The sequence below is a fragment of the Musca autumnalis genome, unplaced genomic scaffold (assembly GCF_047663935.1).
Source record: "Musca autumnalis isolate F117 unplaced genomic scaffold, ASM4766393v1 scaffold_5, whole genome shotgun sequence".
Lineage (NCBI taxonomy): Eukaryota > Metazoa > Arthropoda > Insecta > Diptera > Muscidae > Musca > Musca autumnalis.
Window position 1 is genome coordinate 89,603,698 of NW_027412088.1, and position 16,264 is coordinate 89,619,961.

Here is a 16,264-nt window from a genome sequence, read left to right on the forward strand (position 1 = left end):
TAAAACAGTGTAAGAATGGACCAATATTGGTTTTGATTTCATATTCATGTATTGTCATTCATATCTGAAAAGTGTGCAAAGTTTTAGTTCGCTTGGTCAATTACAACTGTCTTAAAAATGAGTTACCCGATTTGAAAGCATGTAAAATTGAACACTGTACAACACTGTAAAAATGGACCAATATTGGTTTTGATTTCATATTCATGTATTGTCATCCAAATCTAAAAAGTTTGCAAAGTTTTAGTTCGATTGGTCAACTGCAACTGTGTGGGAAATGAGTTACCAGATTTGAAAAGCAAAATACCGGAAATCGGGTGGTACCGTTAAAATGGACCCATATTGATTTTGGTTTCATATTCACGTATTGTCATCTAAATCTGAAAAGTGTGCAAAGTTTTATATCGATTGGTCAACTGCAACCGCTTTAAAAATCAGTTACCAAATTTGAAAAGGGGGTTAAGTTAGACACCGTAAAAACACTGTAAGAATGGTCCAATATTGGTTTTGATTTCATATTCATGTATTGTCATCCAATTCTGAAATGTGTGCAGATTTTAAGTTCGATTGGTCAACTGCAACTGTGTGAAAAATTAGTTACCAGATTTGAAAAGCAAATTAGATAAAACACTGTAAAACAGTGTAAAAATGGACCAATATTGGTTTGATTTCATATTCGTGTATTGTCTTCCAAATCTGAGAAGTGTGCAAAGTTTTAGTTCGATTGGTCAACTGCAACCGTGTTAAAAATGAGTTACCAGATTTGAACTAAACACACACCAAGGCAAGTTAAATAAAACACTGTAAAAACCCAAAAATTTTAACATTGTCCTTGAGTTCCTCCGCTTCCTACTAAGCCAAATTTGATCATTTTTGATTCACCGGAAAGCTGATTGTGTTATCTGTCGAACAAAAAATTATGGAAATAACTCTATGCCTTCAAAAGTAACAGAGTTTTGACCAGGAAAAAAAGATTGTGCGCCATCGCAGCCATTTCAAACTCTTGATGACATGCTTGAGTGAAAGGTGAGACCTAGAGAAAAGTAAACCCCTTGAGATATCGTGATTTTGGACCCGTGACACACTGGTGCATTGCTCCATGATTCTGCGGCTCTTTTATTAAACAACGTTTCAATTGCTCGAATAAAGTGACATACATATATGTAGCGGGCTTGACAGATTAAGTGGTTGCTGGACTAGAGAGTTTATTTGCTTTCTCGTTTTCCATAACGTTGCAACACAACATAGTCGGAAAGCATTTACCATCAAAAATAGTTTTATTAAGTAGTCTCCAGCATGATTTACACACTTTTTCATGCGCTCAACCACACTTTATACACTTTTTCTTTGAGCGCTTCAACAGCATTTTCTGGCGAAGAAAATCGTTGACCACGCCAGGTTTTCTTGCTATGCGGCAACCAAATAAAGTGATTGGGTGCCTAGTCAGGGCTGTACGGCAGATGACCCATCCATTCAACATTTTGTCCGCTCAAACCGGCGCTGGTTTGAATCGACGTGTAAGAGCTTGCGTTGTCATGGTGCGCATTGATTCGTCTTTTCTTGTTCGTTTTTCGAATTTATCAGAACACCACACAGAATTAACCTCCTACGTTCCGCAAGCCGATTGCCAAGCCAAGATTCGTCATCTGTGGCGATCTTATAAACGTTGTTTGAAGCAACGCGATCGTATTTATTCACGATTTCTATGCACCAATCGACAAGAGACTTTTTTTGAGCGATTGCCACATTGTGCTGGATCTAAGGAGAAACCCCAATTTGTGCGGCCAGGTGTTCATGCAATATCAAATGTTAGTTTGTGGAAGAAATGCCCAAGGACGCTTCTATTTCATGGTATATAACGTTGCGATCTTGCATTATCCGTTTACGCACGGCATAGTTTTTTCTTCCACAATGCCCGATTTTGGACGGCCCTCACGATCTTCGTTTTTTGGGAGTGTCGGTTGAATTCATTAAACGAGTTTTTCATAGTGCTATAGGATTGCCCTTTATCGACATACAAAGATTTAATTTGATCGATGCACTCCTGCCGTGATTATCCACGTCGAAAGTTGTGCAAAATGATCAGACGAAAATGCTCACAAGTATATTCCACACATAACATGGTCGTACGACAAACTGTCCTGAGTAAGTCTAGGCTAAAGATTGTCAAACTATCCAAAAAAAAAACAAGTAAAAAAGTGTCAGTCGGCTTTGCTGACGGATATATACAATCAGCCAATATGAAGTGAAACTTTCACCTACGGACAGATCGAATGTATTTAAGGTCTCTTCTGAATTTTGTGGCCCTTGTTGGACATTCACAACAACACCTAAAGGTGACGCACTGTATTATAGCTGCCATGACGAACAGCATGAGTTTGGTTGCGGATTCGTAGTTAGTCGGAGACTAAAACATCTGGTATCCAGCTTCACCCCAGCGAATGAAAGACTTGCTGCAATTCGAATAAAAGCTAAATTCTTCAACATCAGCTTTATTTGTGCTCATGCTCCCACTGAAGAAAAGGACGAACAGACCAAAGATATATTTTACGAGCGCTTAGAAGAAACATATGACCGTTGCCCAGCCCATGACATTAAAATCATTCTAGGCGATTTTAATGCCAAAATTGGAAAGGAGAATATCTTTGGCCCAACAGTCGGGAAATTCAGTCTCCACAGTGAAACATCTGACAATGGTATGAGGCTGATAGACTTTGCAGCTGCAAAAAACATGGTAGTTAGCAGTACCAGATTTAATCATCTCGATATTCATAAGGGCACCTGGCTGTCTCCAGATCAAAGAACAAGTAATCAAATTGATCATGTTGTGATAGATGGAAGACATTCATCGAGCGTGTTGGATGTACGATCGTTCCGAGGCGCAAACATTGATTCGGACCACTACCTTGTTGCAGCAAAGGTACGTACCCGTCTAAACGTTGCAAATAAAGCACGAACAGACTCAACGCGGAAGTTGGACATCGATAGGCTGCAAACACAACAGATAGCCACAGCATATTCCACTCAACTAGCCCAATTGCTTAACGCGAGCACTCCTTGTCCCGATAACATAATAACACAATGGCAACATATTGCCCACTCCATGCAAACAGCCGCAAAATCCATACTTGGATTCCAGAGACCTCCACAAAGGAATTCATGGTATGACCAGGAGTGTCGTGCTGCTACCGAAGAGAAAAATGCGGCATATAGAGCTACTTTGCAATCAGTAGCAACGCGTAGCGCGCGAGAGAGATATCGGGAGAAAAGGAGAGAAGAGAAACGTCTTTTCCGCAAGAAAAAGAGAGAAATGGAAAAGCGGGAGTGTGAAAAAATCGAGATGTACAGGAGCCAGAATGAAGTCCGAAAATTCTACCAAAGAGTGAAACATCAAACAGATGGCTTTGGTACTGGCACTTCCTCCTGTAGATACCAGCAAAGTAATCTGGTAACAGATACAGATAGCGCGCTCAGGATATGGAAGGAACATTTCTCCAATCTGCTGGTATCCAATAGTAGCGAAGACGATGATACCATAGATCCAATCCCAGAAGATGGTATAGAATGTATACCGCCCAGCCAAGATGAGGTAAGGACAGCAATAAACCGGCTAAAGAATAATAAGGCGGCAGGAGCAGATGGCCTACCAGCCGAGCTGTTTAAAACCGGAGGCGACGCGCTGATAAGGTGTATGCATCAGCTAGTTAGCACCATCTGGCAGGAAGAACGCGTACCCGACGATTGGAACTTAAGCATCCTATGTCCCGTCCACAAGAAAGGAGATAAAACTGTATGCTCAAACTATAGGGGCATAAGTCTTCTCCCTATTGCCTACAAGATCGTGTCAGGGATATTGTGCGAACGACTAAAGCCAATGGTCAACGAAATAATTGGACCATACCAATGTGGCTTTAGACCTGGCAAGTCCACCATTGACCAGATATTTACCCTGCGGCAAATCCTGGAGAAGACCCAAGAGATGCAGATCGACACATATCACCTTTTTGTCGATTATAAAGCAGCATTCGACAGTCCCCTCCGATCAAAGGTATTCTATGCAATGTCTGAATTTGGTATCCCCGCAAAGCTCATCCGGCTTTGTAAGATGACTTTAACTGACACTAGGTCCTCAGTTAAAATTGGAAAGAACCTCTCCGAAGAATTTTGTACCAAAAGAGGTCAAACAAAAATAACACTATACAAAACGCTGATACTACCCGTGCTAATGTATGGCTCCGAAGCATGGGTACTTGCGCAAGTAGATAAGGCAGTGCTTGGTGTGCTTAGGGAGGACGGGCAAAATGTGCCTCATCGAAATAATGGTTTTAGACCTCAAGTATGTTTGGACGAAATCCGTTTCAGACAATTTGGAGTCGATTTAGCAATGTCCGTCCGTCTGTCTGTCTGGCTGGTGCGCACGATAACACCCGAACGGATGAACCGATTTGGCTAAAAATTTGGCCTTCGTAATATTTTGTCCAAACTTAGTTTAAGTGCGAACATGGATCATATCTTTGGTATATTCGTTCTTGTATTCGTTCGTGTATGGGCGCAGATAAAATTGATATCATTGACGTTAGGCTTTACCCGAATTCTTTTAGCATTTTCTGGCGATTTAATGTGATTTTGATTTGCCAGAGTCTCAAGCCTAAGTTCCGCTATGAGCAATGTGATATGCTAACAAGTGAGTCGCAGGGCGCTTTCTTGTTATGAGGACATGGAAATATAAACGGATTTTAACTAAATTTCACTTTTCCACAACTTTTAAAAGATTAATTCCTTCAATCCAAAAATTAAATAAATTTTTATTTTCGATTCAAAACAAAGTCTTATTGTTCATTTAATAATTACAATTTAATTTTTTTTTTTGCAGTTTTATGAAAATTAATGGCAACAATATATTCTCAACACGACCATTCATGCAAATTTATTAGAACCAAAAACCATTTGTGCGGTCATTACCGATGCAAAACAGAACAGAATCGAAGGAATAAAACTAAATTAACACCAAAACAACCAAGAAAAGCCAAATTACAACAACAGAACAACATTTCATATCCTCAAGATAGTTACTACTACCACTACAACTACTACCAATATTATTACAACAACAACAACTAATGCTAAATAAAACAAAACAAAATACCACAACTAGCAAAGAATAGAAATCACAAAAACTAGAAACATAACAAACGGAAACGGAAACAAGAATAATGTTTAAATTTAAACCACAACGTTTTTCAGACCACAATTAAAGAGAGCTGTCAAGACACATTTCAAAATCATTCATTGTCAACGTCATCACCTCCACCTCTACCTTCTTACAGAGAACAGTAGCAACAAAACACTAGCACCACCAATACCACCACAACGTATCACGCCCACCTTCATCAACGTGTCATTGTTATTGTTGTGCAAAAGCCTCCGTTCTTCTAGCAACAAGTTAAACGGAAGAAGGCAAACAAAAGAACAAAAACCCAAAGCAGGAAGGGAAGGACAATTCAATTCAAAATAGAAAAAACAAAAATTCAATCAACAAAAAGTAGCAGAGCGCAGAGAAGAAACAACGGTCACTAAAATCCGCTAAAAGCAAAACAACAACAACAACAATCGGAAAAGTGAAAACACACATCGGCGCCAAATCAGCACAACAACAACAAACAAGGCCCTGCAATTTAAATAATTTTTTCTTGGCCCACGGTTTAAATAAAAACATTCAAAATTTACAAATTAAACAAAACGGGTAAGTCTAAAAAATTATATGCTATATATCTATCGTTATCTTGTTTGTTTTTGTATATTTTTGTCATTGCTAATCACACAAAATACACGTTTTTTTACTAACAATGTAGTTAATTTAGTTATTTTTTAATATTATTCTTACGCATGTCCTGTCCCCAGGAAAGGTCGACAAAAAGTCTAAATTCAATTTATTTGTCATCAATAATCCAATAAAAATTATTCCGGAATTTGATATCAAAATGCCATGATAATTTTAATTCAATTACATGGCAACCTAGCAAACAAAACAGCGCTGAGTCTCTAAAGTTATATGCAGCAGTTGTAAGGAAACAGCAGCCAAAAATACTGGAAGTGCAGGTGCAAATATACAACTTTGGCCACAACATTATAATGGGGTATCATAGACCCCATACACCATACCTCCCTAATTTTTCAAATGTTCCCATTTCTTCATTTAAAATTTTGCATTCTCAAGAGACAATTAATCCCCCGACAAGAAGTTATCAACAAATGTGCGTTTCATGGATAGACTCGCTGAAAAAGAAAAGGCAGGTTGTGAAGTTGGAGTCATGAAAACAAATCGATTCCGGGAACATTGTTTTTATACCCTCCACCATAATTTGGAGGGTATACATAGATTTGTCTGTTTGTAACACATCGAAATAAAGTATATATATACTTCTGACCAGCATAAAATTCTATGTCGATATAACCATGTACGTCCGTCTGTCTGTTGACATCAAAATACAGCTGGCAATATTTAAGATACTGCTTTATAATTTGGTGTATTTGGTCTATTACTCCTAGGATGTTTGGTACCGAACGTATGATATATCGGTCCATGTTTTGATATAGCACCCATAGAATGGTACCTCTTGAAATATGGTATATTGTAATATGTGACCTCAAGTTACCACCGAAATAGCTAAACTTTGGAAATTAGTCTTCGTTGGACTGCAAAACCTTCCACCTAAAAATTGTTGTTGTTGTAAGAGTGTTTTTATATCGTCAGCATTTATGCTAACGAAGGTATATACACTTCCATACGGGCAAAATGTGCCTCATCGAAATAATGTTTGGATGAAATCCGTTTCAGACAATTTGGAGTCGATTTAGCTATGTCCGTCCTTCTGTCTGTCTGGCTAGAGCGCACCATAACTCTCGAACGGATTAACCGATTTGGTCCAAAATTTGCCTTTCGTAATATTTAGTTCAAACTTAGTTTAAGTCCCATACCTCCCCCACAAAATGTAGAAAATGTTCGGAAAATTTGAGAGTAAACAATTTTGAGGGGAGTTACCGATTTGGTCCATACTTTGCACATCGTGAATATTCTACCAGACTTTGATGAGGTTCCAATCGGTCCATTCCTTCGGGTAACTTCGACACAAAATTTTGGAAAAGTACAGTTTAGAATCTGCTCTCGAATCGCTTTGATTTCTTGCTAACACTTGTAATTCGCTGCCCCCATTACGACGCTAAATTTGTTTCAGAGGCAAGTCCATACTTCCTTAGAAAATTGCCCGAAAGCTGTAAAAAGTCCAACGCACCATGTGTAGTGCCTGTAGTATTATTTCTTTAACTTAGTTTAAGTTCGAAGATGGGCCATATCGGTCCACTCTTCTGGTACCTCCCCCACAAAGGTTCAAAACTTTTTGTAAAATTGCGAGTAAGATAACTATCGAAAGCAGTAAACGAGTTAGTTAATACTCTGCACATCGTAAAATTTCTACCTGACATAGAAGAGGTTCCAATATAGGCTCTATCGGTCCACTCCTTCGTGTGCCTCCCACACAAAATTTCGGAAAAGTGCTGTTAAAAACCTGCTCTCGAATCACTTAGACTCTTTTTGCAAGAACTTGTATTCGCTGCCCCCCTTACGACTGTACAAGTTTTTTTCAGGCGCAAGTCCATACTTTCTGAGAAAATAGCCTGGCTCACGATATCTCTCGATCGATTCGGTCCAAAATTAGGCTTTCGTATTATATTGTTTAAACTTAGTTTAAGTTCGAAGATAAGTCATATCGGCTCACTCCTTCTGGTATATTCTCCTCAAAAGTGCAAAAAAATTCAATAGAATGGTACGCTTGATTATCTTGAACGAAGCAGCCGATTTGACCAAACCTTGGATCTCCTAATATTTTGTCCAAATTTAGTTTAACTTAGAAAAAAGTCAACATCGGTGTTCTCCTTTTGGCACCTCTCCCTCAAGAGTTCAACATTCTGTTTGCCTCTGCTTGCGGTCCCGTTTACAGCTTTACTATGTTTTTCGTGGGAAAGTCTATGCTTCCTGACATAGTGGTCGAAAAGCTCTTTAATATACGGTGACCATCTGAAATGACTGATGGGCGCGACATTTATCAAAATAAATTACGCCCAAAATAGGATCCACTTCCAAAATGGACTACGTCGGTCTATTCCTTCAGGTATCTCCTCCGCAATACTTTTGAGTTCTAATACAAATATATATTTTTTCGGCAATTTCATACTTTCAAAAAGGGCCATAAAATCCGAAAGTTCCCTAGTACCAAATTTTTTCGGAAAAAGATTTTGAGGGTTGGTGTTTTTTATTTGGGATGACGACTTCTATTTTGCTTTTCAAAATAGTCAGGCTTAGGCAAGGAAGACTATAGTTGCAAATCTCGCCACAGATCTTCATCAGTTACCTTGTTTTTCAACAAGAAACTTTTTATACCCAAGTGTCAATTACTCGCTCAAACAGATACGTATCCAAAGAAACACTCTGATCGACAATTTCTTTGGCACGACCTAAACTCGAAAGATTTTTTTTTTTTTTTTTTTTTTTGTAATTCAATTTATTCATAAGTTTTAATTCACAATACATTAATGTTGCCCCAGCGCCTTATAGACTTTGTAGGGGCTAAAAAGTTAGTTTGGTTATGCAGCCGATATTCGATTCGATATTGTCGATGGGTGAAAGTTTCGATTCACACAAAGCAAAGCCGACTGATACTTTTTACTTGCTTTTTGTTTGTACGTTCCCGCATGCTGGGCAGATGTTTCTTATGGTGTCATCGACCCTTGCCTTATAGGAATTTAGACGGCTGCACCATTTCAAGCGTGGTTGAACCAAAACTACTCTGGCTTGTCGCTCCTCAACTGCGATAGATAAGGGATGTTCTCCGAGGATCGTATTCACCCGATAGTTGTTTATGGCATCCATCGCGTTGCACTAATATCCGCGGAGCATACTGGCGCCGCAAAGTTTACCACAGACCAACCAATCGCGCTATATGTGTATAACAAGGATTTTTATCTGCACCCCAAGTGCAGCCGACTAGGGTCTTAAGGACTTAGAAAACATTTCATGCGCAGGGAACCTGAACATGCTGTCAAATGTCACCCCTAGAATCTTGGGATAGGTAGTGGTCGGAATTATGCCTCCATCGACCATGACATTCAACTCAGTGGTCACTTCTGCAGTCCATGTGCTGAATAGAGTGGGCTTAGATTTAGTGGCGGATGTTTGGATATTTCTCGCATGGATTAAGTGGAGTTCAGACTTTTACAAATAACATTAGGGAAGGTACCTGATGTACAATCATCAACATACGTTAAGATTTCAATATCGTCTGGAAGGGGTGGAGTACAAGAGATGTACAGGTAAAACAGTTCGGAAGATATCACCTCACCTTGGAGAACTCTCTGTTTCAGTCTACGTGGCTTGGACTTCTTGTTCCTGAATTCCACGTACGACTGGCGTCTACACATATAATTGATTATCAAACTTGGAAGGATAGTAGTCTGCTCGATGCCCTCAAACAGCGAGGAGTGCATAAGAGTATCAAATGCTTTTGATAAGCAGAGTGCCACCATCACTGTTCTACCACACGGCTTGCTCTGGTTGAGTTCTCATGTAATATGTGTGTGATATGTGTGGAGATGGCGTGTACCTCTGCTTCTTACGGAACCCATGCTGATGATCGGCAACTGAATAGCAATTTCTGACGTTGTTGAGGATTAAAGCCTCAAAAGCCTTTGCTACGGGCCACAAAAGGGAAATAGGTGTGTACAAATTATCTTAACTGGAATCCTTGCCTGGCTTCGGGTCCACCCTGCCTCTTTTCCAGACATCCGGAACGATGTGGCTGGCTAGCGAAAAGTTGAGAACTTTAGTGCGATACTCGGCTCATCCAGCTGTTTCAGCATAAGCATGTGAGATTCTATCACGGCCCAACGTTTTAGATGATTTAGCGTTCCTGATGACATTCAAAATCTTAACCATTGTAAATTGTGGTGGTTCATCGACGGCAGGAAGATATCTAATGCGACGAAGTATTCTTCTCGTCGCCCTGTCACTGTGGGGGTGCTCGACAAACTGTCGATTAAAATAACTAGCGAACCCCTTAAGATCAGCCAGCGTAACGTCTCCAAACGTGACTGAGGTCTTATCTTCCTCCTTTCCAGGGTTCGAGAGTGACTTAACCATTGCCCACGATTTACTTATTCCAGCTTCAATAATGCAACTCTGCAGATGATTTAACCACTTGTTCCGCTTATGCTCACCGACCAACCTGTTAACTTCCAGTGTCAGCTCCCTGACTCTAGGGTCACTCTGTTTGCCAAAGCAAAGCTCATCACCCTTTGCTAATCCCGTAGCATCTGCTGGAAAATCTGGTCTCACTTAGGGTATTTGACCAATGAGTATATGGCTAGCGGCTGCAGCAGTGATGATGTTTCGGAACGTCCTTCCTGCTACCGGAACAACAGAAGGGTTCGGCCGATCTATGAAGCGGTGATTAGTGAACTCTCACAAACTCGGGCTTTTAGCTTTAGAAGTGACGGACTTTAGATGGAGACAATTGTGGGGAGATGGTTTGACCAAAGAGAAACGACGGGTTGTCGGGTGACGTCATTTGTCACTCTTCGCTAGTTCTGGTAGAGGCGTCCTCATTGACAGTTGTTGATGCAAAATGTAGAGCGATCAATCTGTTCAGCCAGCACTATACCCATCTATTCGTTTCAGAGAACCGAATGCCACAACTCATGATGAGCATTAAAGCCCTCAAGACCAGACGGCTATGACCTTCCAAAAGCGGGCTAATATTGCTGGGGAACAGCTTTTTGTCGGCGGGAGGTATATGTTGGGCAACACCACCTCGTCAATTCCACATCTTAAAGCTACCCCCATATATTCCATGTACAGGTCATTAGAGCCAGGCTCAAGCGATATAGATCTATTTTGGATTAATGCTCAAAAGTTTTGCGGTGGAAGTGTTAAATTCAATTTGGAAGTGTTAGATTCAAAGTTTGGACCAAATCCGTTGATCTGTTTAGGAAATGTTTTCGAACTTTTGTGGTGGAAGTACCGGAAAATTGGACTTTTAAGCACAACCTTCCAGTTTTATCTAATATTCGAAGAAATGTTAGTGGAGTTTCAGCTTTCGGGTCATTTTCTCAAGAAGTATGGACTTGCCACTCATAACACTTGTATCATCGTAATAGGAACCTTGAGTGCAACCTGTTGCCAAGAAAATAAAAGTGATTCAAAGGAAGGTTCTAAAATGCACTTTTCCGAAACTTTGTGTGGGAGGTACCCAAAGGTGTTGACCGATATGGCCCATCTTAGAACTTGATTTAGGCTTGCGCAAAATATTACGACTGCCAAATATTGGATCGAATTGCTTTATCCGTTAGAGAGTTACCGTGCGCTGAATCTTAGCGGGGTTTTACAGCTTTTGGGCCATTTTTTCAGGAATTGTGGACTTACTTGCCCAAGAAAAAAACTTATACCGTCGAAATGGTGGCAGCGAAAACAAGTTGCTACAACAAAAATCAAAACGATTCCAAATAAGGTCTTAAGCTGCACTTTTCCGTGGGAGGTACCATGGGAGTGGACCGATATAGTCCATATTCAAACTTGGTTTATGTCTGGTAGAAGTACTACGATGTGCAAAGTATTGGTCCATACAAAGAATGTGCAAAGTATGAACTAAATTAGCTAGTCCCTTAGAGAGTAATCGTGCGCATAATTTTTCGAAAAATTTGAAATTTTGTAGGGGAGGTACCCGAGGGAGTACGAAAGGCAAATTTTGGAACAAGTCGGTTAATCTGTTAGAGATTTATCGTGCGCTCTAGCAAGCCAGACACACAGACGGACTGACGATGCTTAATCGACTCCAAATTGTTTGAAACAGATTTCGTCCAAACTTACTTGTAGTCTAAAACCATTATTTCGGAGAGGCCATTTTATCCACACGAAAGAGTGTATAGCCTTGTTACCCTAAATGCTGAGGGTATAAAAATTCTCAAGTATAATGCTCAAACATTTTTAAAAAATTATTGAGTAGTAAAATTATAGATTTACTTCAAAAAAATTCAACACCCAGCTCTCAAGCACATTTAGAACGTTAAAAAAGCTTTTGTCGACCTTTCTTTCAACACCCCTCAATTACTTTTCCCTACAATATTAATTTTCATTTTAGTATCACCTTTATAGTAATAAGCACACACAGAAAAAAATCCAAATTCATCCAATTCATAACCAAAGAAATAAGAAAAAATTCTCAGTAATTCATTGAATATGTACCAGGCGACAGAGAGGAGAAAAAGTAGTTCAAAACAATAATGAAATTGAACTAAATATTACACAGACGACATTTTATAGTACCTACCTACTATGTGGTATGATGAAATATGAGAACGAACGACCATAAGTCTAATAATCTCTACTTGGCGTGTCTGTTGTTGTTGTCTGTCTAGGAACCCTGCTTCTTTTTTCTCGCTACTGCTGCTGCTATTGTTGTTGTATGCGTTGTCATTTTTTATCAAGCATTTATTTTTTTCGTTTTCTTTCCTTATTTTCTCTCTAACAATAGAACTTGAGCTTAGGGAGGGCCTCCTCGTTTCGTCATCATCACCAGCGTCGCCGGCGTCATCTTGTTTTACTATTCATATGTGGTTGGTCTAGAAGTAGGTTCCTTTTAGCACGGTTGGATATAAGAGGTCGTGTCGTGATATAAAACAGACAACGATGTTAAAATATACTTGCGTACGACATCTAATTTTGGATCAGTCCAATAACTCGGCTTCTGTTTGTGTGTCGTGTGTTTTATGGAGCATTTTCATTCTTCCTTTTGTGTCTTTGCTTTTTATCGATTTCGATTTTTAACCTTATTTTTGTTGTTGTTTCTTTACCATATTTTATGTTGCACCATCATAGAGAACTAGCGAAAAGCAACCATGAAAATTATAGTCGATAGCATGCAATACATGTATATGTGTGTACGTATGTATGTATGTGGAGCAAATACATAACCTTATCAATGTTACCATGTTAGATTGCGCAACATTTTCGTAGGAAAATCTATTTTGGTCCATTGTTCTAAAATAGACCCAAATTAAGGGATAGGTTAGGTTTTGGTGATAATTTGCTTTACGAGGTATGAGGATTTTGCATTTACATACATAAGTGGTCCGATACAGAAGCCCATTAGCCGAACCAAATATACAACACTTTAGCAATATTCACAGAAAATGATAAAAAGCTGGACCAGAAAAATCCCGTCTACTGTAGACGGGACAGTATATCAGGGTGGGGACGGACATGGGTACTTAACCTTGATTTGGTACAGACAATTGCTAGCCCTTCTCGAATACACAAACTGCACTTGGCTCCAGTAAAAAACCCTTGGTCTTCCGGGATTCACGGTATAAAGCCAGGACCATCGAGAAACCAGAAGACTGTCCGTCCGTCTGTCTGTATATAAAATTCTACTTCAGATGCAGGACACAGTTGAGGATGAATCTCGACAAAGAAATTAGTCGAGAATGTTCCTGCTGCCTCAACTAGTCTTGTAAAACAGTGGGATAAGGAAATGTGGGCTTACGGTAGATCGATGTACTATCTCAGGAAGTTCGTCGGCAGTGAACACAGGCCCACCACGTTGACAGTGTGTTTGTTGATTGAACCAAAATAGTAGTGTCTTCCATGTCTAAATCTTTGTCGAAACCTTTCCACCTCCAAAACTAGTGTCGTAAATATGTTGGTTAATGAAATGAATACTTACCGTAGATCGATGCACTATCTCAGGAAATTGTAATGTTTTCGAAGCCTAAATCTTTGCAATCAACAGTACTGCAAAATCACTCAGATCCTACACTATCAAGTTTGCAAGAATGCCTTGGTGGACCTTAAAATCAATCAAACATTATGTTGGGTACCGGGTCATTGCAACATTGAAGAAAATGATGAACTGGTGCATCGCGGATGGGTCAAGCACACTGTTAGGCCCATTCGTTGGTCTGGTGGAACAACGCTATCGGGATAAGATAGTCACATTTGGCACAACGAATGCAGCTGCAAGGTTTCCAAGGCTACATGATAATAGTTTCCAAACGAAAAACTACCTTTCTACTACTTTCGCTGACGAAGTCCGACCTAAAATTAGCAGGGGGAATAATCACGGTAAACGCCACTTTTCAACTAGGTAAGAGCTATGGAAGGATACCAAACATGAATAGAACACGTTTGAAATTAGGGGGGATGTCAGCATCTCCTTTCTCAATTATGTTAGTTCTATACTAAATGAAATATTTCTCTATTATTAGAACATGCTGCATTATCTTTTTTTGGCAGGTCACATTACACTAAGTTCCCTAGCAACGTGTTTGTGTTACTTTTTGCCAGATGGTGGCAACCATCATATGCCTATATCTTATCAGCGTTTATCCTCCGGTCGTAAACAGTTCAACTTACGCTTTCTTGTTCTGACTGGGCGGTATGTATTCAATATCGTCCTCTGAGATCTTCTGGTGCGGCGTACTATACAACCTACAGTTTGGTAAAGTACTCTGCCTATAGCCTTAGCACATAACCCGTATATGTACGTGCACCAAAGTCATCAGTTTGCTGTTGCTCTTTTACGTTCTCCCAATAGCTCTCTCATTTGTTGCGTGCTGTTAATTATTGCAGAATATCCTTAATGGTGCATTCTTCTCTTCGTTAATGGCACGACACTCCTGATTGTACTATTATCTTCTTAGATGAACCTGGTGGAAAAAAATTACTAATTGTGGGGATGTTGGTCTGAAGGGGAAACATGTCACTGCACCGATATGTTATCAGAACAGAATATGCTGTAGCTGCCCTTTCAGATGTTCCCTTTTCGTGTTGTGTCAATTCGTAATTTAATCGCTACTTTCAATATTGTGCAGAAATTTGCTACATCACGGTAGTGTTCGGTTTGGTGCTTGCTCTTCTTAAGGATCATCGTACATCCAACACGCTTAATGAGCGTTTCTTTTTCTTGTTGTTATTGTTGTAGCAACGCAAATATGTTCGGTCATGTATCGTCTTCAGTTATTTAGTGCTAATTTCTCTGCGACCAGATTCAAAAATTCTGCAACCTAGGCCAAAAATCAAAATTCTGCATCCTAGAATCAGGAGAAAAGTGTGTGGGATTAACTGGACCGCAAAACAAATGCAGCGTGTCGTGAGGTTCCAATCCATATTTACGGCACGTGTTTTGTATCGTGCCATCAATTCGTACCCAATACGAATTGAGGCGGCTGCTTCGTTCGGATATTTATTGGACTACTACAATCACTTGTGTTTGCCTTGGCATCTGGCGTTCTTCTGTTGCGAGGGGGGTCATCGATTACGGCATTTACACTATATCTTTGAACTGCTTGTGCAACTGCATCTATGTGAATGCTATTCAGGCCTGCTGATAGGCTAGGAATGGCAGTGAATGCTCACGGTGGTAACACGCAAGCAACTACTGCATCGTCTCTTCATAAAGATGGTCCACTGCATTCCTAAGGGCTAAATGTTGGCAGGTTTTAAATTGCTGCTTCTTGTCGCGAATATCAATGGGTTGCGCGGACGACATAAACATGCTCAATATCTTGGGATAGTTAGTGGTAGAAATTTATCGGCGGATATTTTCATATTTCTCAGATGGAGGAAGTGCACTTGGTGCCACCGTGGTACTATGATATGCACTCCCACCTTGCACGCTGAATGTCCGGTTTGGATTCACTTGCTTTTTTCCCTCGGTGGCAAAATACCCCTCAGTATAATGTTGCCAACATTTCCTGCGTATTTCAGTCATGTAAAACTGCTCTACAAGAGGCGTCTTAAGACAGTCTATCTTGTCGCTTATGATATATTTGGATTGCGGATTATTATAAAGGAACTGTACTAAGTCAGCTATGTAGACATCAAAACTATCACATATGTCATCGACGATAGGGCCTGACGTCAAGACCGTATAATCATCCTCATACATTACGATCTTTATACGGTGTGGAGAGTGTGGAATTTCAGAAAGGTTAGAGATAAAATTTCACACTGGCGTATTTAGTGGCCGAAATCAAGACCCTTTTGGCCAATATGTTCAGGGGCACACTCATTTCAGGCGTCCAGGTAGTGACCAGTATGACAGTAGTTTTATCTGCGGATATTTTCATATTTCCCAGATGGAAGAGCCGCACTAAATCGGGAATGTAGATATAGGATCAAGATTGTATAATCATCGGCATATATTATGGTGTAGAATTT

At 39.9% G+C, this 16,264-nt stretch overlaps 1 protein-coding gene across 5 annotated transcripts in view; it reads left to right on the plus strand.

The window, feature by feature from the left end:
- The window catches only part of brp (ELKS/RAB6-interacting/CAST family member bruchpilot), a 414,951-nt gene that overhangs the window by 25,113 nt on the left and 373,574 nt on the right, over positions 1 to 16,264 (plus strand). For all 5 annotated transcript variants that reach the window (XM_073956928.1, XM_073956930.1, XM_073956931.1 and 2 more), the window contains exon 2: positions 4,871 to 5,740. The gene's annotated coding sequence lies outside the window, so the exon portion shown is untranslated. The remainder of the gene's footprint in view (positions 1 to 4,870; positions 5,741 to 16,264) is intronic.